Source organism: Triticum aestivum, chromosome 7D (assembly GCF_018294505.1).
Source record: "Triticum aestivum cultivar Chinese Spring chromosome 7D, IWGSC CS RefSeq v2.1, whole genome shotgun sequence".
Taxonomy (NCBI): domain Eukaryota; kingdom Viridiplantae; phylum Streptophyta; class Magnoliopsida; order Poales; family Poaceae; genus Triticum; species Triticum aestivum.
The window spans coordinates 85829963-85852697 of NC_057814.1; positions in this window are offsets into that span (position 1 = coordinate 85829963).

Sequence of the window (22735 nt, forward strand, 5' to 3'; positions counted from 1 at the left end):
TTCTTTTTGCAAATCGAAGCTCTTCAGTTGAACTTTCAGTTTGAATCTTTTATTTTGAGTTTTATGTTTGCATCTTATGCTTGAGTGCTTATGTATGCTACTGTTTGTTCACGATAGAGTTTCCAAAGTGCGAGGCTTGCTACTACGAGTCACTAGGGTTTTCAGATCGTCAGCAAGGACAGTAACACTTTGATGATATCCCTTTATTACCCAGTTTTTATGCATTAGTTTCAACCCTCAAACATTGCATGAGTAGGATTGATAACATGTGGGATTTGGGAAGTAGTTGATGAGGTAGCACTTATTATCTTATATCAAACCCCCGGTATTTCTACGTATGCTTATACTGCTATGCTATGCTCGTAGACGTGGTTTGGTTTTGAGAGAATTCATGAAAGATGTGGGAGATTATTGTTAACTAAGGTTTAACTTAAGGTGGCTACTTTAATACACATCTGGGTGGATTGGTTTGTGGGCACCTAGGGAATCCAGTGTTGTCCAAGGAGATCCCGGGGAACCCGTGTGATCATCCTATGGTTCGCCACCCAGGCTCAAAGGGATCATTATGTTATTCATGCTGGAAACTTCCGTGTGCAGCCACAAGCCATTATGGGCTCTGGCATAGCTGAGTATGTTGTGTGACCTCTTACAGTGGTAGACTAGCAGATGTCGGGGATGTAGGTGGTACGGTCTACCCGTCGTAAGAGCTAACGCTTCTGAAAGACTGTGTCTCGGTCATCCATTTCTCAAACACCATGTAGTGCGAGAAATCCAACGGAGGAGATCGAGTCTTATGGGGAAAAGTGCGCAAACCTCTGTAGAGTGTACAAACTAATCATGGTTAGCCGTGTCCCCAGTTATGGACATCTTGAGTATCTGGTGCTTGAATTATTATGTTGATCTCATCACTTTACTTAATTAATTTGTTGGGTTATTGATTATTAATTTGGGATTGAGATGGGGTTACCATTCTCAATGTTTTCAACAAACTTTGTAGTTAAATAAAATATATTCCTTTGTAGTAGGGAAAAACTGGCTTTACGCAAAATGATAACCATAGAGCCTCGACCAGCCATATATGCATGTAGTGATAGATGTTTTGTTCATTGCTCTATATTGTTATTTTGCCAGCATATTCCATGTGCTGACCTACACAGGCTGCAACGTATTATGTTGCAGAGTTTTCAGACGAAGAGTAAGGTGCGCTAGGTCGTTGTCGTGCACTCAGCTATGCCGTTCTAGTTGATGGACTCATTTATCTTTGATGCTTCCGCAGTTATCTTATTTAGATGGCCTTCAGCCATATTATTGTAATAAGTACTCTCTCTGAGTTATTCGATGTAATAAGTGTGTGATTGCACTTTGTTATAAATCCTTGAGTATTGTGTGTGTCGGCATTACCGATCCAGGGATGACACTTATGCACAGAGATTTGACCGTCTGAGGTCGGATCGCTACACCCAGGGTAAGCTCACTTTTGAAAATGATCCTGAATAACAACTGCTGAGAAGGCAGACCATGGTAAAATGGCACAATGGCGGTTGCAAGCTGGGAGTAAAATGCAAATGTCGGGAATGATTCTAGTAACTAGGGAAGGGCTCAACAATCGAGAGTGATTCCACTGTTTGAATGGTTATAGTATAATCGAAGAAACTAAGAGCACAAGAATCCCTAAGGAACAACTTCTAGAATAAGTCACACGAAACCCTCATGGAGAAGATGGAAAATTTTCTCATTCAAGATACTACAATAATAGATCTTCCAGCTAGGTGTGTCTGCCAACATCAACCTTGCAGGAATCTACATCATAGATCTTGGGAGAGTTCCAACCATCATATCTTCCTGAGATTCAGATCTGGTTGGTGGTAAGATGCTTCAGACTCAGCATGTCTGAAAGAGAAAGGTTGCAACACAGATCGACGAGATGACGTTGCGAGATACTTGGGAAATGAACTACGGTAGTAAGCTCCAAAACATGAGCTAGTTCTGCTACGCACATGTGAACACGCTGTCCCAGACAAGCATGACCACATAGTAGTCTTACAACGAAACACTACCGAGTTCAGGTGGGGAACCATCATCGAGGATATCGAAGTCCTTACATAAGTCTGGATTAGCTCTTAAGAAGGAACTTCTTCTCCTCGAACAAATCAATTAGTGGCTTGGTGTGCTAGGGATACATATAGAATGAAGGTTGCAAGTCTCCAGACCACAGAATACTTCGCACATATGCATGACTGACTTGCGATGATTCCAGAGGAAGCAAAACAAACTTTCTCAAATTCACAGCGGCAACTTGCATCATATGCACATGAATTAGAGGAAGTCACTTCTTCCATCAAACGTATACTTCATGAACTAGCAAGAAGCAATGCTTTCAAAAGTTTTCAACACAAGTTTTCAACACTAGCTTATATGTTCAACTTGAGTCATCAAGTAAATGAAAATGTTGCCAATGGGCTCAACAACAATTCATCAATAGTTCCATGAAGATGGAATTCCACAACTATGTGAACAAGGTGATAGCATTGGTCAGACCAAAAGATATAATGGTGTAATGCTCGAGGAAACAACCACGAGTAAGACAACATTACGAACATCGTTGGTACTGATTTTGATTTATGATAACCCATACTCAAATCAAAGATTGGACAAGACAATATACCCAACAATTGATCGCGAGGACCAATCAATGAAGATATCATCTTTCTTCAACACACACACACACACACACAAGATATCCATCTAGGATGAACTAAGTCGGGCAAGCTTTCATCTTCCAATGCTCCAAGTTGTTTTTTAGCTTAACCAACTAGCTCAGGGATACCCAACACAGATTCTTGGAGATGGGGTGGTTTATAGGGAAACCATTTGATCATGAACTCAACATAACGGCTAGGGGACAACCTGGTGATACTTCTGTGAAGATATCCGGAAAATCACGAACCACCGATATGTTACTAAGCTTGAGAACAATCTTGCCTTTCATGGCAAGACAATATGATAAAATTAAGGAGGTGTTGACACAATCCCAACTCATTGATCGAAGAGTGCACCACGAAAAATGGACTAGGTTGCACAATCAATCTCAGGATGGTGATTCAGTAACCAACACACTAAGAATGAAATTATTGTCCTTCAACTACCAAGCAAAGAGGTTGCTAGGAGTATTGATTTCATGCATCACGGTTCACTTGTCGGCATACCGGATTCAACAACACGGGACCGAGAAATGAACGATGATGGTGAGAAGTATCACTACATCAAGAATTCATAAGATGGTGTGCAATTCCTATGATATTCTTGACATAAGGAAGGTAATAGTCTGAGGTAGAACAGATTAGAAGCTGTATTAGCATTCTGATCTGCGGAATACAACTACTTTAGCCCAATCCTAGAAATGGATAAGGTGCTGGAGTTTGTTTCTCATAGTCATTCCGGAATAGAATGGCCTAACGGATCACAGGAATAATAAGCATCGATAACACGAATGCACAACTACTCCTGACTATGAACTGGTAGATGAAGGCTGGAATATAACTAAAGAGGGGCAACTCATAGGAACATATGATTTTCTGGGTTGTGGATGCATAGATTAGTATGTCGAACAAGTTCAACATATTTCTTCCGAATAACCCATGCAGAAGAGGAAGGACTGGCAGATTCACAATGTAGAATGCAGAACTCATCAAGAGCACTCTGGTTGTGATCTTTTGGTTCAAAAGAACTTCTACCAAGAATGGTTCATGGTATTTGGAAGAATGATATACCACGGACCTCGAGGACTATCGCAAAGGTTACTAATATCCTAAAGGAACGAGCAAACACTATCAACATGAAGTAAGTGGAATGAATCTTTGGGTTCAAAAACCCAGAAATGGAATACCTACTAACTAAATAACATCACGAGATGATTTTGAGAATGGTGGCCAGAATCATCACACTGAGAACACAACACAAGGTTGGGTTACTAGGTGGTTCTCTAGGATACCCTAGTCTCATAATAGTAGATTCAACATATATGCCAGGGTAATGGAGTACCTCAACACACCGATTAGTGCGCTTAATCTGACCCAAAAGGACATCGGGAACATGGAGGAAAGATTTGCAAGTGCATCGGTCTATTTAGAAACCTGGGATGACTCGGACAGCATAACGGCTATAAATGCTCAAAAACGATTTCGAGACATCCTGCAAAATGGTGGTATAACCACTCAATATCACAATATCAAGATTCCGAGATCAACTGTTAATACACGGAAGTAGTACGAATTGAACTGAGACTTGAATCCATCAATCCTATGAGTCGATGGATTAGTAACATGTGATCCTGATAGAAAGATGAGAAGCCTAGTTCTTAATCCCCATAGAAAAGAAGAGGGTAACTCAGATCAGAAGGACATACAGTAAAGGAGTAAAAAGAGCCTTATGTTCCCTTCCACAATCAATTCCCTTATATAACTAAAGCATTTCTAGACACGACTTCGACCAGTTTGGCTTGGTAATCCTACAAGCAGTCAAGCTCTGATACCAAAGCTGCCAGGACCCCGATCCTAAGTCACACCGATCTAGCATGTAACACATCATATCACTTTGCGGCCTCATGCATGGTATCCCCACAGGTGCCACTTACCTGGCCCGGGACCATTCACGCCTTTTGGCTCACGTATATGATAGTGTCGCTAGCATCCATATGACAGAGAACCCGGGCCGACATGACTAGTCGTAAACCCAAGGTGGCACTAACTTACAGGGACAGGCATACATGATCCAGCAATGCACGTGTCGGTCAGCAGCGAGTGAATCCGGGCTGTAGCAAGCTATCATGACTCCAGTAAGCACCGCGTGACATTTCCCCGAAGGGACAGACACAGGAGCAAAGAAGGACACATGCCGATCATCCCATGTGTTCCGGAGCAGTAGCAAGCTACCATGGCTCAGTGGAAGCACTAGGAGACATTTCCCCATAAGAGAGGCTACCAAGAATAAACAACTAGGTGTCGGATCCCACACATAGCAATGCACGTTACACGTACGCATAACATGCAAGTATGTGATGTGCAACATGGCATCACAACATAACTCAACAACTCATATAGATAAAGGACCAAAAGAGCCATCATAGCATTTATTACAAGCAGTGAGTCTCATGACCCTTCATACAGAGCATACAAGCAACAAAAGCATAACATGTCTGAGTACAGACAACTACAAATGAAAAGTGCTGAGAAGTCTGACTATCTACAAGACCCTCCCAAGGGTACAAGATCGTAGCTGAGGTAACAAAATAAACATCGAAGTCCACGCGGAACTACTAGTGAGACTGAAGTCTCCTTTGCAAAAACATAAATTAAACAACGTGAGTACAAATGTACCCAACAAGACTTACATCAGAACTATCTACTTATGCATTAGTTTCAACAAAGGGGTGGTGGAGTTTAACTACAACAAGACATCTTTGACTCAGTGGCTATCCTGTACTACGACTGCTGGTAACTCTTTTGAGGTGGTGCACATGAGTCCACATATTCACCATATCAATACTCTACCGTGGATCCACTCCCGTCTCCCTATGAGAGGTCATCCACGGCACTCACACTTGTCTTGAGACTTTTATGAGTAACCATTAACTTGTCTATGAACTGCATAAGCAACCAAGTATTCCGTTACCGCGGACGCGGCTATTCGAATAGTTTGATAACCCTGTAGGGGTGTACTTCTTCACACATGCTTCCACCACTTATCGTGGTTTACACGACATGTACTCAGCAACCTTCAAGCGGAAGCCCAGCGAGGGTGTCGGCCATGACCTGACTAACCACACAATTCTCTAGTCCAGATTTATCGCCTATTCGGGTTCCATCCGCAAGGAGATCTGGCTGGGATTTCCACTACGGCCCCAAACGATGTGTGCAGGGTTCCCGAGTCACCAAACGGGTGACTCGGTACACGGGGCCACGTGCCTACCGCATCATAGCCCAGCCCTAGGGTCAGCGCCGCGCACGGCCTCCAGCATACTACAAACACCAGAAACTACTTGCAACTCCTGGACAGAGGACAGGGTGATTAATAAGTGGAGAGGGTCCATTGGTTTCAGGCCCAACGTACGGTAGTAGCTGATCTTGAATCACACACACATAACTCAGTTCTTAGGGACGGTTCCAATGAAACAACCCACCATGTACTCCTACATGGCCTCTCATCGATACATTTACCAAAACATGTTCAACACTCCAGTCTCATTACTGACACAACCATTTCACTCTGATCCATCACCCAGATGAACCAGACCTGACACAACTCTAAGCATAGTAGGCATAACAAGCAAGCATAAATGAGTAGGCACATCATGGCTCAAACAACTCCTGCTCATGCTAGTGGGTTTCAAATATTTACCGTGGCAAAGACAGGTCACGCAGAGGAATGGGTTCAGCTACCGCAACATGTAACAGTTGAATCGTTGTTGTCCTAATGCAGTAAAAGAGAGCAAGAGCAAGAGAGTGGGATTGTATCAGAATGCCCAAAGGGGGTTTGCTTGTCTTGCACTTCTGAAGATAGTAAAGCTCTTCATCGGTGTCATCAAACTCATCGTTGGAACAACGTCTATCGAGAGGGAACAAACACCGGCAAATAAGCGGGAACACAATGAATGCAATGCAATAGTATGATGCATGATCATGACATGGCAACATGTTGTGATTTGAGCTAATGTAGCTAGCAACAATTTACAGGAAGTTGGTTTGAACCCAAGGTTCAAATTCAAACTCCACATAAGACATTTAAAATGCCATTTATTCAAATTGTCATATACAGTGGTTGTAAGTTGTTCAAACATGCATGGAAATGCCATAAACAGATTCTTTGGATTTTTCTGATAATTTTTCGTATATAAATTATTTCATTCTCAGTTATAGATTATTTTTTATGATTTTCTAAATTTTAGGCCTTTTTGGATTCTCTGATTATTTAGAATTAAGTTAATTCCAGAAAAGAAATTACTGCATCGGATGATGTCAGCGAGTCAACAGGGCAGCCCAGGTCGAACTGACCAGTGGGTCCCGCGTGTCAGTGACTAACTTAACTAACCTAAAGTAGTTAATCCTAAACTAACTTAATTAATAGGGCGGGCCCCACCTGTCATTGACCCAGGGGAGGTCAAACCCCTGGTCAACCGAGGTTGACCCGCCGGCGGCTCGACGCCTGCGTCCACAGATGCGGCAGAGGGTTCGTGATTCCTCCTCCGGCGACCAAATTGCCGGCAGAGGGCATCTACATGATGCGAACGCTCGTCCGCATCGAGTGGTGGTGGGGGTTGGGCCTGCGGTGGTCGGAGTGGTCGCCGGCGTCAACCTTGGTGGTTGTCGGAGCTCGGGTGAGCTCGGGGTCGAGGCTACGGCAGGCGAGGCGATGCGTGCGAGGTATCTATGGGCTCTACATGGCGCGACGAGAAGGTTAGGCACGACGGTCGGGCCGTTGGATGGCCGGGGGCACGTCGGCGGTGAGCACAGGGGGGCGGCGCATGCGGGTGAACACGGTGAGGCAGCTACAGCGTGCGGCAGAGCCAACGGAGAGGGGGAAGGGGTAGTGGGTCACGGCGGTTGCGACGAGCGAGTCGGCGAGCTCGGAGCAGGTAGGAGCTGAGCAGGGCGGCGAGGGGGATCTCCGGCTACGGGCGGTGAAGGCGAGGTCGGGGAGGCGTCTCCAGGGCATGCGAGCGCTCGGGGCTCGGCTGGCTCGGCGTAACGGTCGTCGGGGGAGCTCGTGGACAAGGCGAGGCGATGGCGGAGCGGCGGTGGCAACAAGCTTCACGGCTGCGCGGTCGCAGCAGCGTCGGCCATGGCGGGAGAGGGCGTGGGATAGAGCAGGAGGGGGAGAATGGGCGTCCAGGGGCTTGGGGCGGCGCCGAGGAGGCCCTTCGAGGCGTCACGCTGGCGTGGGCAACGCAGGCAGGGAGGTGGTGTGGCGCCTCACGCGCGCGTGCGGTGTCCCTCCTCTGCCTACTGGCAGAGGTAGAGGATGACTGGCATGGGCCAGATAGGCCGGCCCAACCAGGTAAGTGGCCTCTGGCCTTTCTCTCCCTCTCTTTTTCCTGTTTTCTGTTTTCTTTTGTTTGTTTGATTTGATTTAAAGCATCAAATCATTTAGGAACTTCCTGTAAATTTTTATGTGAGCTCAGAAAACTAGTCCAAGGTCACATGCAAACTTACAAAAATATTTGAACTTTATCTCTTATATAACAGAAATAAATCCAACTCAAATATATTATTGATTTAATTCAAAGGCCCAAAATAAATATCTCTGAGATTCCAAAAATATTGTTTTGAGTTTTACCTCTTGCCAATATTTTCGCGGACTAAGAGGAACATTTTCTTGGCCTTCTTTGAAGAGATTTTAATGTTGATTATTTCTAAAATGATTTCTGAGGGTTTCAACTAACCTCAATTCAACTTTCATAACCATAACTATGATGATGACATGATGAGATGCAAAGACAAACAAGGCTAATCTAGGGTTGTGACAATATAGGTGGGGTGGAGTTAGCAGGCAGGAGGCGCACCCAAGTAGGCCAAATCCTACTTGGGGTCCTCCCCCAAGTGGCGCCCCCTCCCTTATTTGGAGTGCGGGAGGAAGGAAGGAGGAGGTGGCGCCCCCCCCCCCTTTCCTTTCTCTCCTAAGGAGGGAAAGGCAGGAGGGGCCACCCTTCTCCTTTCCTTCCCCTAGGGCCAGTCAGCCATGTAGACGGGCGCACCAGCCCCCTAATGGGCTGGTCTGTCTCCTCCTATGGCCTATAAGGCCCATACACTTGCCGGGGGTGTCCGGAACCCCTTCCGGTGACCCGATGACTACCTGGTGCACTCCGAAACTATTCCGGTGTCCGAATAACATCGTCCTATATATCAATCTTTACCTCTCGACCATTTCGAGACTCCTCGTCATGTCCGTGATCTCATCTGGGACTCCGAACAACATTCGGTCACCAAATCATATAACTCATATAACACTATATCGTCAACGAACGTTAAGCGTGCGAACCCTACGGGTTCGAGAACTATGTAGACATGACCGAGACACCTCTCTGGTCAATAACCAATAGAGGAACCTAGATTCCCATATTGGCTCCTACATATTCTACGAAGATCTTTATCGGTTGAACCATTATGACAACACACGTTATTCCCTTTGTCCATCGGTATGTTACTTGCCCGAGATTTGATCGTCGATATCTTCATACCTAGTTCAATCTCGTTACCGGCAAGTCTCTTTACTCATTGTGTAGTACATCATCTCATAACTAACTCCTTAGTCATTTGCTTGCAAGCTTATGATGTGCATTACTGAGAGGGCCCAGAGATACCTCTCCGATACCCGGAGTGACAAATCCTAATCTCGATCTATGCCAACTCAACAAACACCTTCGGAGATACCTGTAGAGCATCTTTATGATCACCCAGTTACGTTGTGATGTTTGATAGCACACAAGGTATTCCTCCGGTATTCGGGAGTTGCATAATCTCATAGTCGAAGGAATTTGTATTTGACATGAAGAAAGCAATAGCAATAAACTGAACGATCAATATGCTAAGCTAACAGATGGGTCTTGTCCATCACATCATTTTTCTAATTATGTGATCCCGTTATCAAATGACAACACATGTCTATGTTTAGGAAACCTTAACCATCTTTGATCAACGAGCTAGTCTAGTAGAGGCTTACTAGGGACACGGTATTTGTTTATGTATTCACACATGTATTTAAGTTTCCGATCAATACAATTCTAGCATGAACAATAAAGGCTTGGATTGCACAGATTCTACCAGAGGATGTTGAGATGCTCCCATTGCAACTCACTAATGGAGAAGAACTGGAGAGTTATCATGATTAAGGAAATATAATAATAACCATTTTATTATTGCCTCTAGGGCATATTTCCATCATAATTAAAATTTCTTCCTACGATTACACTTGCATATAGAGGGAGAGACTTGCCATGATGACCACAATGTGAAATATAACAATTGTACGGTGGAGCTTCTTCATTTGTATTAATTCGACCTCTATTCCCATTAAGGTTGTTTTCTTCAGCTACCTAAAGGAGGTCTCTATCATGCCAGTAATCTAGGACCAACAATCTCCTTGATTGAGTACAAGTGTGTGCCTCGGCCTCCAGTCTAAATGAACAACCCTTATATTGTACGGTAGTGACCTATATGTGTTTATGGGAATAAGAAAGACCAGTATGATCTTATTCTGTTGGTTAAGGTCTATGTTATAGATTTTTACAATCATCTTTAGCTCTCATTTTTTAAATTAGAGAAGCTACAAAATGGATTTCCTAGTGCAAAAAAGGTTGATGTACATTTATAAACCGCCTAGCATGGATAAGTACACCAAATAAACATTGCAATGCATCCACAGGCTATTCCGTGATTTTGCAATATGTGACGCTTGAAAACTTGCTTTTATGTCCTGACTCAATATTTGTTTTGACCGTGGGCCTTCCTAGCAGGATGCTTGCAGTTCCAATACCATCATGACTAATTTGTGCAGTCTTCATTTTTTTAATTCTGAGTCTTTTGTGCTTCTTAGTTGCGACATAGTTTGACTAGGAAAACAACAACAACAACAAAGCATCCTAGAAATGCCATTCTTCTTGGTTTTATGAGATGCTAGATAATTTAGCAAAATGGAAGAGTTTACTGAATTAGCAGACTCTTGTTATCCAATGCTTTTAATGCTCACACCATTATGTCATGCAAAATTATGGGGTACTTGTCTTTGCTAATACCTCCAGATTATTCTCTGCAGTGAAGAATCAAGCTTATCTATTGCAGGTTAGTGTTTTTTTGTATTCAATAAACATTGCCAGGGGTGAAGCCGAAACTAAGTAGTGTGCATGAGGAAGGCAAGTGTGCTGACGAGCGTGGGGGTGACCACGGTGTGGCTAGCAGAAAGGGTGCATATGGATTTCTTATCACCCATGGGTCTGTAAATATGAGAGGTAAAAAAATTCAGTATAGTGCAAGGCATGTTCTAAGTTTCATCTTCGCGTAGGATTCTAGGCTTATGGCATTTGATCAGCTTTCTCTTGACATGCGTAATTGCACCACCATCCCGATATTTCCAAAAATTAAATTTTCCATGATTATGAGAGTAACCATAAGAACAGACGAAAGTGGCGAGACTCGGTACGAAACAATGCAGGATCTTTACCCCTAGGACAGCGGCAGTGCTTACATTCATTTTATGTACGTTAAGAGTTATGATATGGTCTTTTGTTTATGTATGTTAACATTCAAAAATGTTGGATGAGATCAATAATGTATATACGAGATGTGGTGAAACTGAACATTTGTTGTACTAGGCGTATTTGATTAAATATATTAACTAACAAACATATATTTTATTTATCATCCAGTGGCAACACATGCGTATTTAGCTCGAGTTGTGCATGTGCTGCTCGAGCTGCGCGCCAATGTGGAGGCCCCGCATCGCTGCCGATGGGCTGATGTTGTTGTAAGTCGTGGCGGGGATGTCCGTGTGTGCGCTGCTTGTGCTGGGCGCCGATGTGGTTGCCCCCGATCAGAAGGGACGCTACTGGAGCTGCTGCGGGATATAGTGGCGGACCACTGATGGAGCTAGGAGCAGACGCGGAGACAATGGACCTGACTCTCTGTGTAGCGGCAGTAACATCCTGGTCCTTGAAGGTGCTTTGAGAAAAAAATCAGTTAGGTATTGATTCTCAGTTCTCACTACCTCCGCGTGATGTAATTAAAATTTCAAATCTTCATACTTATTTTGAACTAATTTTTTCTGGCCGATTGGACAATATCCGTTAGTAACTTACTTTCTTCAAATTACTTGCCAATGATCTTTGACAATTTTATATTGTTTTACTTTATTTCTAACTTTTATCCTGTAAATTCAGCTTGTTTTAAAGGTTCCCCATTTTTCTTTAAAATTGTTCCAATGAATTTGTATGTCTGCTCCATTGGGCAACATCTGCAACCTTTCAAGTTTGGCTTTTGCTCCACTGTTTCATATTTGTATGCTCTGTTTTCATGTTCAGCCGTTTTGGTCTTTATATACGACTTGTGTTTGTGAGAAGCTTTTTCGATGAAAGGTTATAAGATATATTGCATTGCCTTTGTTGTGCTCGGGGATACATGGTCATGAAAAATTAATGTTTGTTCTTGCTCACTTGTGTTTCCCACCAAATCTTTGTTATACATGCTTTTTTTACTGCTTGCAAGTGACAGCCCGAGCAGTCGGCGGGATTCTATTTCTTCTTCTAGAGTGCTATTGCCATTTCAAAAATCAGAATACCAATGCAGATGTGCCTTTTCAGTCCATGTTTAACAATGATACAAAATTGTATTCATTTTGTTTCTGCTCAAAACTAAAAATCAACTCACAAATGGACCTGATATATGATTTCGTTCTACTTGTAGTCTGCACAGGAGAATGTTAACCCTTGCTTTACATCACCTTGCCTACTGTAACAAAGCTAATTTCTCTCGATGTAATTGTTGCATAGACTTATTTGTTTATATGTAGAGTTCATATAGGGATTAGTAAATATATAACCTTTTTTATGAAATGGTTATCTAGGGATTAGTAAACAGATGTGATTTCTATAATTATATTTTCTCCTCAATTATTGTAGATATTCTGCACTCTGTATAAACATCCAAGAGTGTATATAATATGATTTTTACTGCAGGGCAGCTTCTATGATGTTACAAGACAGGTAAATTGATGCTTGTATATTGAATTGGGTTCTTCGTTGTTTCTACGATCTGATCGCGGAGACAAATATTTGAGTTACGAGTTTGGTCTTCAATTAAAACAATGTGGAATAGTTTCACAAATTCGTGCCACCTGGAACACCACAGCATAATGGTGTGTCCGAACGTCATAACCGGACTTTATTGGATATAGTGCAATCTATGATGTTTCTTACCGATTTACCACTATATTTTTGGGGTTATGCATTAGAGACAGCTGCATTCACGTAAAAAAAGGGCACCATCTAAATCCGTGAACTGTGGTTTGGCAAGAAACCAAAGTTGTCGTTTCTTAAAGTTTGGGGCTGCGATGCTCATGTGAAAAAGCTTCAACCTGATAAGCTCGAACCCAAATCGGAGAAATGTGTCTTCATAGGATACCCAAAGGAGACTGTTGGGTACACCTTCTATCACAGATCCGAAGATAAGACTTTTGTTGCTAAATTCGGAATCTTTCTGGAGAAGGAGTTTCTCTCGAAAGAAGTGACTGGGAGGAAAGTAGAACTTGATGAGGTAATTGTACCTGCTCCCTTATTGGAAAGTAGTTCATCGCAGAAACCGGTTTCTGCGACGCCTACACCAATTAGTGAGGAAGTTAATGATGATGATCATGGAACTTCAGATCAAGTTGTTACTGAACCTCGTAGGTCAACCAGAGTAAGATCCGCACCAGAGTGGTACGGTAATCCTGTTCTGGAGGTTATGCTACTAGACCATGACGAACCTACGAACTATGAAGAAGCGATGGTGAGCCCAGATTCCACGAAATGGCTTGAGGCCATGAAATCTGAGATGGGATCCATGTATGAGAACAAAGTGTGGACTTTGGTTGACTTGCCCGATGATCGGCAAGCAATTGAGAATAAATGGATCTTCAAGAAGAAGACTGACGCTGACGGTAATGTTACTGTCTATAAAGCTCGACTTGTTGCAAAAGGTTTTCGACAAGTTCAAGGTGTTGAATACGATGAGAGTTTCTCACTCGTATCTATGCTTAAGTCTGTCCGAATCATGTTAGCAATTGCCGCATTTTATGAAATCTGGCAAATGGATAAACAAAAATGCATTCCTTAATGGATTTATTAAAGAAGAGTTGTATATGATGCAACCAGAAGGTTTTGTCGATCCTAAAGGTGTTAACAAAATGTGCAAGCTCCAGCGATCCATCTATGGACTGGTGCAAGCATCTCGGAGTGGGAATATACGCTTTGATGAGTTGATCAAAGCATATAGTTTTATACAGACTTGCCGTGAAGCCTGTATTTACAAGAAAGTGAGTGGGAGCACTACAACATTTCTGATAAGTATATGTGAATGACATATTGTTGATCGGAAATAATGTAGAATTATTCTGCAAAGCATAAAGGAGTGTTTGAAAGGAGTTTTTTCAAAGAAAGACCTCGGTGAAGCTGCTTACATATTGAGCATCAAGATCTATAGTGATAGATCAAGACGCTTGATAAGTTTTTTCAATAAGTACATACCTTGACAAGATTTTGAAGTAGTTCAAAATGGAACAGTCAAAGAAAGAGTTCTTGCCTGTGTTACAATGTGTGAAATTGAGTAAGACTCAAAACACGACCACGACAGAAGATAGAAAGAGAATGAAAGTCATTCCCTATGCCTCAGCCATAGGTTCTATAAAGTATGCCATGCTATGTACCAGATCTATTGTATACCCTACACAGATTTTGGCAAGGGAGTACAATAGTGATCTAGGAGTAGATCACTGGATAGCGGTCAAAATTATCCTTAGTGGAATAAGGATATATTTCTCGATTATGGAGGTGACAAAAAGGTTCGTCGTAAAGGGTTACGTCGATGCAAATTTTGACACTGATCCAGATGAATCTAAGTCTCAATCTGGATACATATTGAAAGTGGGAGAAATTAGCTAGAGTAGCTCCGTGAGAGCATTGTAGACATAGAAATTCGCAAAATACTTACGGATCTGAATGTGACAGACCCGTTGACAAAAATTCTCTCACAAGCAAACACATGATCACACCTTATTACTCTTTGGGTGTTAATCACATAGCGATGTGAACTAGATTATTGACTCTAGTAAACCCTTTGGGTGTTGGTCACATGACGATGTGAACTATGGGTGTTAATCACATGGTAATGTGAACTATTGGTGTTAAATCACATAGCGATGTGAACTAGATTATTGACTCTAGTAAACCCTTTGGGTGTTGGTCACATGACGATGTGAACTATGGGTGTTAATCACATGGTGATGTGAACTATTGGTGTTAAATCACATGGCGATGTGAACTACATTATTGACTCTAGTGCAAGTGGGAGACTGAAGGAAATATGCCCTAGAGGCAATAATAAAGTTATTATTTATTTCCTTATTCTCATGATAAATGTTTATTATTCATGCTAGAATTGTATTAACCGGAAACGTAATACATGTGTGAATACATAGACAAACAGAGTGTCACTAGTATGCCTCTACTTGACTAGCTCGTTGATCAAAGATGGTTATGTTTCCTAGCCATAGACATGAGTTGTCATTTGATTAATGGGATCACATCATTAGGAAAATGATGTGATTGACTTGACCCATTCCGTTAGCTTAGCACTCGATCATTTAGTATGTTGCTATTGCTTTCTTCATGACTTATACATGTTCCTATGACTATGAGATTATGCAACTCCCGTTTACCGGAGGAACACTTTGTGTGCTACCAAACGTCAAAACGTAACTGGGTGATTATAAAGGTGCTCTACAGGTGTCTCCGAAGGTACTTGTTGGGTTGGCGTATTTCGAGATTAGGATTTGTCACTCCGATTGTCGGAGAGGTATCTCTGGGCCCACTCGGTAATGCACATCACTTAAGCCTTGCAAGCATTGCAACTAATGAGTTAGTTGCGGGATGATGTATTATGGAACGAGTAAAGAGACTTGCCGGTAACGAGATTGAACTAGGTATTGAGATACCGACGATCGAATCTCGGGCAAGTAACATACCGATGACAAAGGGAACAACGTATGTTGTTATGCGGTCTGACCGATAAAGATCTTCGTAGAATATGTGGGAGCCAATATGAGCATCCAGGTTCCGCTATTGGTTATTGACCGGAGACGTGTCTCGGTCATGTCTACATAGTTCTTGAACCCGTAGGGTCCGCACGCTTAACGTTTCTTTTTTTTGCGACTAGAAAGAGAGATTTATTAATTAAAGAATAGTCGTACAATCACCTGCTAGACAACACCTAAGAGCATCAGGAGGCCCCCGCAACCACAAGTCGGTGCGTTGCTCCACTCTTGACAGAATAGCAAGGCGATCTGCAGTTCTATTCTGCAAACGACCAATGTGCCTACAGACAAACTCCCTTTCTCTCAACAGCTCCTTAGTCTCATTTACCAGATGACTTACTCCCGACCTATCTGTCTCTGGACTGTCCAAAATCTTTACCAGGGATACACAATCAGTCTGAATAACAAGAGGCAGTGTTGACTGCAAGAGCGCCGTAGTAACGCCTTCCCGAGCGGCCACACACTCCGCTTCGTAGGCACTCGAGCAGTGTGGTATAAACCAACACGCCGACATGATGTATTCTCCTCTACTGTTTCTCGCCACCATAGCGACTCCCGCCGTGTGTGATTCCGCATCAAAGGAGCCGTCTACGGATACTGCAATCCATCCCTCAGGGGGTGGTGGCCATGGGGCTAGCTCCTGAATACTCTTTCTGCGTTGTGGCCGAGCTTCCGACCCCTCCTGTCTTATGACTTCTTTTCCTTTCAGCATTTCATAGCCTTTACTGAGTTTTATCTGATTTAGTGAGACCATATAGCTTTGCAAAAAATCCCTGGACACCTTGACCGGAGGCACCATCTTGTCATGCATGGAATCATTACGAAGCTGCCAGTTTCTCCAAACTATCATCAGAACTTTAGCACGTTCCTCTTCCCGGATGGTTACCAACAGATCAAACAACCACTCATCACCAGTGTTCCTAATCGTCTCCTTCGCTAGAACAATCCACACTTCACCCATAGCATCCCATACAACACTGGAGGTAGGGCATGCAACAACAGCATGAAAGCTATCCTCGGTCCCCCGGCCACATCTCGGACACTCATCAACCACGTCCAAGTGTTTAGATTTCTTAACCTGGCGTGTGGGGAGCCCTTTCTTTAGCATCTCCCACGCACATATCTTCACTTTTTGGGGAACTTGGATTTTCCAGAACATTCTCCACACGGGTCGGTCCCCATCTGGTCTCGAACTTGTCGAAACCCCACCATGGTTCTAAATCTGATTAACTGCAATGTGGTAGGCACTCCTGACTGAAAATCTCCCATCTTTCTCCAGATTCCAAGCCAAAAAATCCCCTCTTGCTCTGCGAGACACTTTAATCTTCAGAATCTCTTGTGCATCCGCACCTACCATGTACTGTCTTAGGCGTTCTTCATTCCAAGAACCCTCTGGTGATATAAAATCAGCCACCCGGTTGTACTTGCAGCTTCCTCGCTCTCCAAGTGGCTTACAAGAGCCCGCACGTGGTATCCACGGGTCCCTCCAAACCCTGACTTTTTTACCATTACCAATTCTCCATATAATGCCTTGCTTCAACAATTCCAGCCCATGCTCAATTACAAGAGCCCGCACGCTTAACGTTTCGATGACAGTTATATTATGAGTTTATATGTTTTGATGTACCGAAGGTTGTTCGGAGTCCCGGATGTGATCACAGACATGACGAGGAGTCTCGAAATGGTCGAGACATGAAGATTGATATATTGGATGACTATATTCGGTCACCGGAATGGTTCCGGGGGCTATCGGATATATACCGGAGTACCGGGGGGTTACCGGACCCCCCCCCCCGGAGGCTATTGGGCCTCATGGGCTCAATTGGTGGAAGAGGAGAGGCGACCAAGGGGCAGCCGCGCGCCCCTCCCCCCCCCCAAGTCCGAATTGGACAAGGAGGGGGGCGGCGCCCCCCCTTTTTCCTTTCCCCCTCTCTCCTTCCCTCTCTTCTCCTAGTCCAACAAGGAAGGGAGGGAGTCCTACTCCCGGTGGGAGTAAGACTCCTCCTGGCGCGCCTCCGCACCTCCCCCCCTTGCTCCTTTATATACGGGGGCAGGGGGAACCCTAGAGACACAACAATTGATTTGATCTTTTAGCCCTGTGCGGTGCCCCCCTCCACCATAGTCCACCTCGATAATACTGTAGCAGTGCTTAGGCGAAGCCCTGCGTCGGTAGAACATCATCATCGTCATCACGCCATCGTGCTGACGAAACTCTCCCTCAACACTCGGCTGGATCGGAGTTCGAGGGATGTCATCGGGCTGAACGTGTGCTGAACTCGGAGGTGCCGTGCGTTCGGTACTTGATCGGTCGGATCGTGAAGACGTACGACTACATCAACCGCGTTGTGCTAACGCTTCCGCTTTCGGTCTACGAGGGTACGTGGACAACACTCTCCCCTCTTGTTGCTATGCATCACCATGATCTTGCATGTGAGTAGGAATTTTTTTGAAATTACTACGTTGCCCAACAGCTTCACCATATCTTCGATAAGAAAAACATGCAGCTCTGCACCAAATTCACCCCAGTGAGTCCACCACCAATAATCACAAAGTGAAGGATCTTCCTTTTCTCCTCTTCGCTTATGTTAGGAAGTGATGCCTTTTCAAAGCAGTCATCACACTCTTCTGAATCTTTTGGGCATCCTCCACTTACTTGCATAAGTTGCATTACCTGCCTCGTTTTGGAGCTAGAAGAAGTTTGTAGCTGTTGATTATAAGAATTGAAATAGTCACCTTCAGCTGTCAATTTTCTAAGACAACCTGCTCGTCAAATAGAAGCCAAACTTTTGAATTAAGTATATTATGAAATCATGAAACTATAAACATTAGATGTACTTCAAAACCATAAGCATCAGAGTGTAGATGCAAACTGAAATTGCAAGTCTGTTTCATTCTAATACCAAAACATCAAAGTGGTAGGTTCCATTGTCCAAAACACATTAAAAGTAACCACTTCACAGCTGAAAGGAATACCAAATAACATTCTAGAACGTCATCAGTAGTTTAAATATTATGACAGTAAGCAAATATAATCCTGTAAAATCCTATCACCCTTGCATTCAATTTGATAAACACTTGAACTTCATGAATCGATCACCTGTAAATTCAATTTTAGATGTAAAGGAAGAGAGGTGTTCTCAGTGTTCTTCCGCAGAGCCTCCAATCTATAAAATTGGAAGTTTGAAAGACATTAGAAAATCACCACATGAGTTGAAAACAAAATAGAGCACATGCATAGCTTGAACGAAGGTGACCGGACAGACTGTTCGTTCATCAGATGCCCATCGCCGCATTGGGTAGACCAAATCTTCCCCGCGTTCTCCATGGTCCACCTTGCCAACGGCAGGATATGGGAGATGACAGTGGGGTTCTGCCGACAGCTGGCCGCTCACCATCCCCATTCCCCAAGGCCTCCTCCAACCTCCAGGGGCCTTGTCGGCCAGCTCCAGCGCCATTCACAAGCAATCAGTAGCAAGCTTTCAGAACAGAACATGGCCCAAACAAATATTAATGAGAAAATAAAAGAGGGTTAACAAAAGGAGGATTAAACGAAAGGAGGGCTATACCTGCAGATCCGTAGCTATTGTAGGAAGGCGACGACGAGCACAAATTGGACGCGGGCATGTATGGGACTTCAAGGAACAGAGACAGCAACAATCCAGCGGTAAAATCCCACACAAATCAATGGGAACATGAAAACCTAGCACTAAAGGAGAACAATATAGGGAGGGGAATGGATCACCTGGCCGTCGTCGGAGTGGCTGCGAAGGAGTACGAGCGTCACCGCCGGCCTGTCGCCCTGGGCCTCCTCGCCGCCGAAGGACACTCCGATAGCAGCGGCCGTTTTGTCACGTGTGCGTAGCAGGGGCTGGAGCGTGCGGGATCGGGAACTGGCGGCGGGCCCCATGTCTACCTGGGCCTCCTCGCCGCCGAGGGCCGCTCCGGCAGCGGCGACTGTTTCGCCCCGTGCACGAAGTAGGGCTGGACGCACGGGATAGGAGCCGGCGGCGGCGCGAGGACTCCGGCCGTCGCGGGTCTGCAAGCGCCACGTTGCCTGCTCGATCTGGGGCCTAGGTGAGGGGAGGACGATGGTGGTGTGCAGCGGCGGTGGGGGTCTCTCTCTGTGTAGCCGCTCTGTGCGAGAGGGGAAGGATGAGAGAAGGGGCGCCTCGGGAAAGGGATTTGCTGGCTTCTATGCGAAGGCAACTTTTTCTCACCCAATCGCTAGGTCAGGACGTGGCATCAGCGAGAGGGTTCCCAGGGGTCGCGGCGGCTGCGAGGAGGCCGCAGGCGGTGGCGGCGGTGGCGGCGGCTGCGGGGAGGCCGCAGGCGGTGGCGGCGGTGGTAGGAAGGAAAGAGATAGGGAGAGGAATCGGGGGATGTGGAACGAATCTGGGGCTGGTGGGGGCGTGGGGCTGGCGCTCTTTCCCCTTTTTTCTCTCTCTTGACGCTGATAGCGCGAGACCTCCGCTCCTTTCATTGGCTGCGCCGCACAGTACGCCTCCGCTCACGTGGCACGCGCGAACAACCCTCCTTGATGCACACCTTATTGTTTTGGATTATTCATACTGCCCGCTGAGTAACAATTGGATATGCCATTTTTCTTGAGATATTTACATTTTCATAGTGTGCAAACTGAGATTATTCTCACCATCTCATTTCTCCCAGTTCATATACATTTACTTCAATGCCTCCAATGCACGAACAATCAAAGAAACAAGCATGTACTGCTACTGAACCACAATAAAGTTTGGCAACTTAGACTGTGAGAGAAATAGGTAGAATCATTTGAGGGATTGTAAATGGTTGAGATAGCAAAATATGCATATCTGATATTGATTCAGTTTTCCATGAAAGAATTTTGCATTGTAGTGACCTCTACTTGGTGCAAGTTGTGGTGTCAACGGGAAGGGCAAGGATTACAAGCATGGAAGAGAAATAAGGGAGAGTAGAGGGCAGGGACTAGATACTCCGTCATGAAGTTGTTTCACAGTAGCCAGCTAGAGGGACGACGATGCATGCAATCATTTACATAACAGAATACAAATAGGTTGAGTCATCAATTCAAGTGAGAAGAACTTGTTTCATGTGATTTGTAGTGGACAAAAGCAGAAACAAATTGTTTCTATAATAGCTAATTCAACAACACAAGTGCTACACCTTGATCATTATGGGCATATGTTATGATTCTAGCTATTTTCCTTTGTATGGGTGGTTTAATCATGACATAGGAGGTTTCATACGAGTGGAGCTGAAGCCAACAAGTAGCTTGTTGATCCAATTGTTAGGGATGATGGGACTCAACTATTTGATAGAATTGAAGGGAACACCAAGCGAATTTAGAGCCAGGTGACAACATAGTGAAGTAACACAATGATCAAAGAGCTGAAGTTGAGGGGCTCGTGATAGACCATTTGTTGGCCCATGGCAACGCACACACATTCTACTAGTGAGAAATAAAAGATGGAAATGGGCCAGCTCAGTAGCTACAAGTGTGGCTAAATATTTCAGCGAGACGTATGATCTTTCTATAAGCGAGATATAAAATGCACACTCCAGCGCGCTTTCTGCCTAGGCGCTCGCCCATTGCCGAGTGGGGCGTCCCTATTTTTTTCTTTGTTTTTCTATTTTTTCATGTAATTTTTCTTTTTTATAAATGGTTTAATTTTTTAAAAATGAGAAATTTTAAAATGATCACATATTAAAAAATTATTCTTGACATTAAACTATTACAATTTCTTAAGAATTTTTTTTATAAAATACTACAAATTTGAAAGGAGTGTTTATAAATTTGAAAATTGGTACATGATTTTTAAAAATGTTCCCAATTTTCAAAAATAATGGTAAATTCAAAAAAATCAAGGGTTTCAACTTTTTTACGTATTTGAATTTGTTTTGGAGTTTCCAAAATTTATTCCCAATATTCAGAAAATGGTCGCCGATTCACAAAATTATCAAATGTTCTTTGAAGTACAACATTGCTCCCAAACTTTAAAAATGGTCAAGCATTTGAAGGATTGACGAATTTTTAAAATGTTCATAAATTTTAAAATTGTTGTTGTATATCAGGTATTCAAAAAATTAGGTGTGATTTATTGTAAAAAATCATTAATTTTAAAAATCATTCATCGACTTGGAACAAACATACAAATTTAAAATAGTTCATGATTTTGGAAAATATCACTAATTTGAAAAAAGAAAATTTTAAAGTAGAAGTAAAATAAAAAAAATGAACAACGAAAAAACTGAAAGAATAATATTCTACTCCTTATAATGAACCTAAGGTTTCATTTTCAACTTAGTTTTCTCCTGACCAACTTTTCACCCAACGAATAGAGGACAAGGGCTTACAGCCATTGTCGAAGTCCTGTCGATGCGCTGGTGAAGCCGGTGATCGAGGTTGGTGCTTGCCTTGCAGTTTGTCGCTCTGCTGCTTGCTGCCGTTGGCGTGAGATAGGAAAGAGTGGAGAGAGGAAAGAGAGAGCGATGAGGGAAAGTGAGGGTAAGTATGTCGCTGCTTCAAGAAACAACGCAACTTCTTGAGACCGCCTCCTTGCATGTAGGCTCCGTTGCCCACGTGCCATGAGTTGCATTGCTCGGGCTTGATGTGGAAAAAACGACCATTCCCCCAGAACCAGGCCCGCAGGTGTTTTAGGTTCGTGCGGGTCAACATTTTGTTGCGACCCAACAAACCAAACATGCCAAACAAAAATCCGCGCGGGCCTGGTTGGGATGGATGCAAGCAATCAAACACGTCTTTAGTCCCCCCCCCCCCCAACTCCTTCATCCAAGCTGCCACCCTCCAAGGTATTTTTTTTCCAGCCCCTTTTGGTTTTCATCAAACCATGCTTTGATAACCAAATAAAACCCAACAAATTCACGGTCCATAAATAAATTTCTT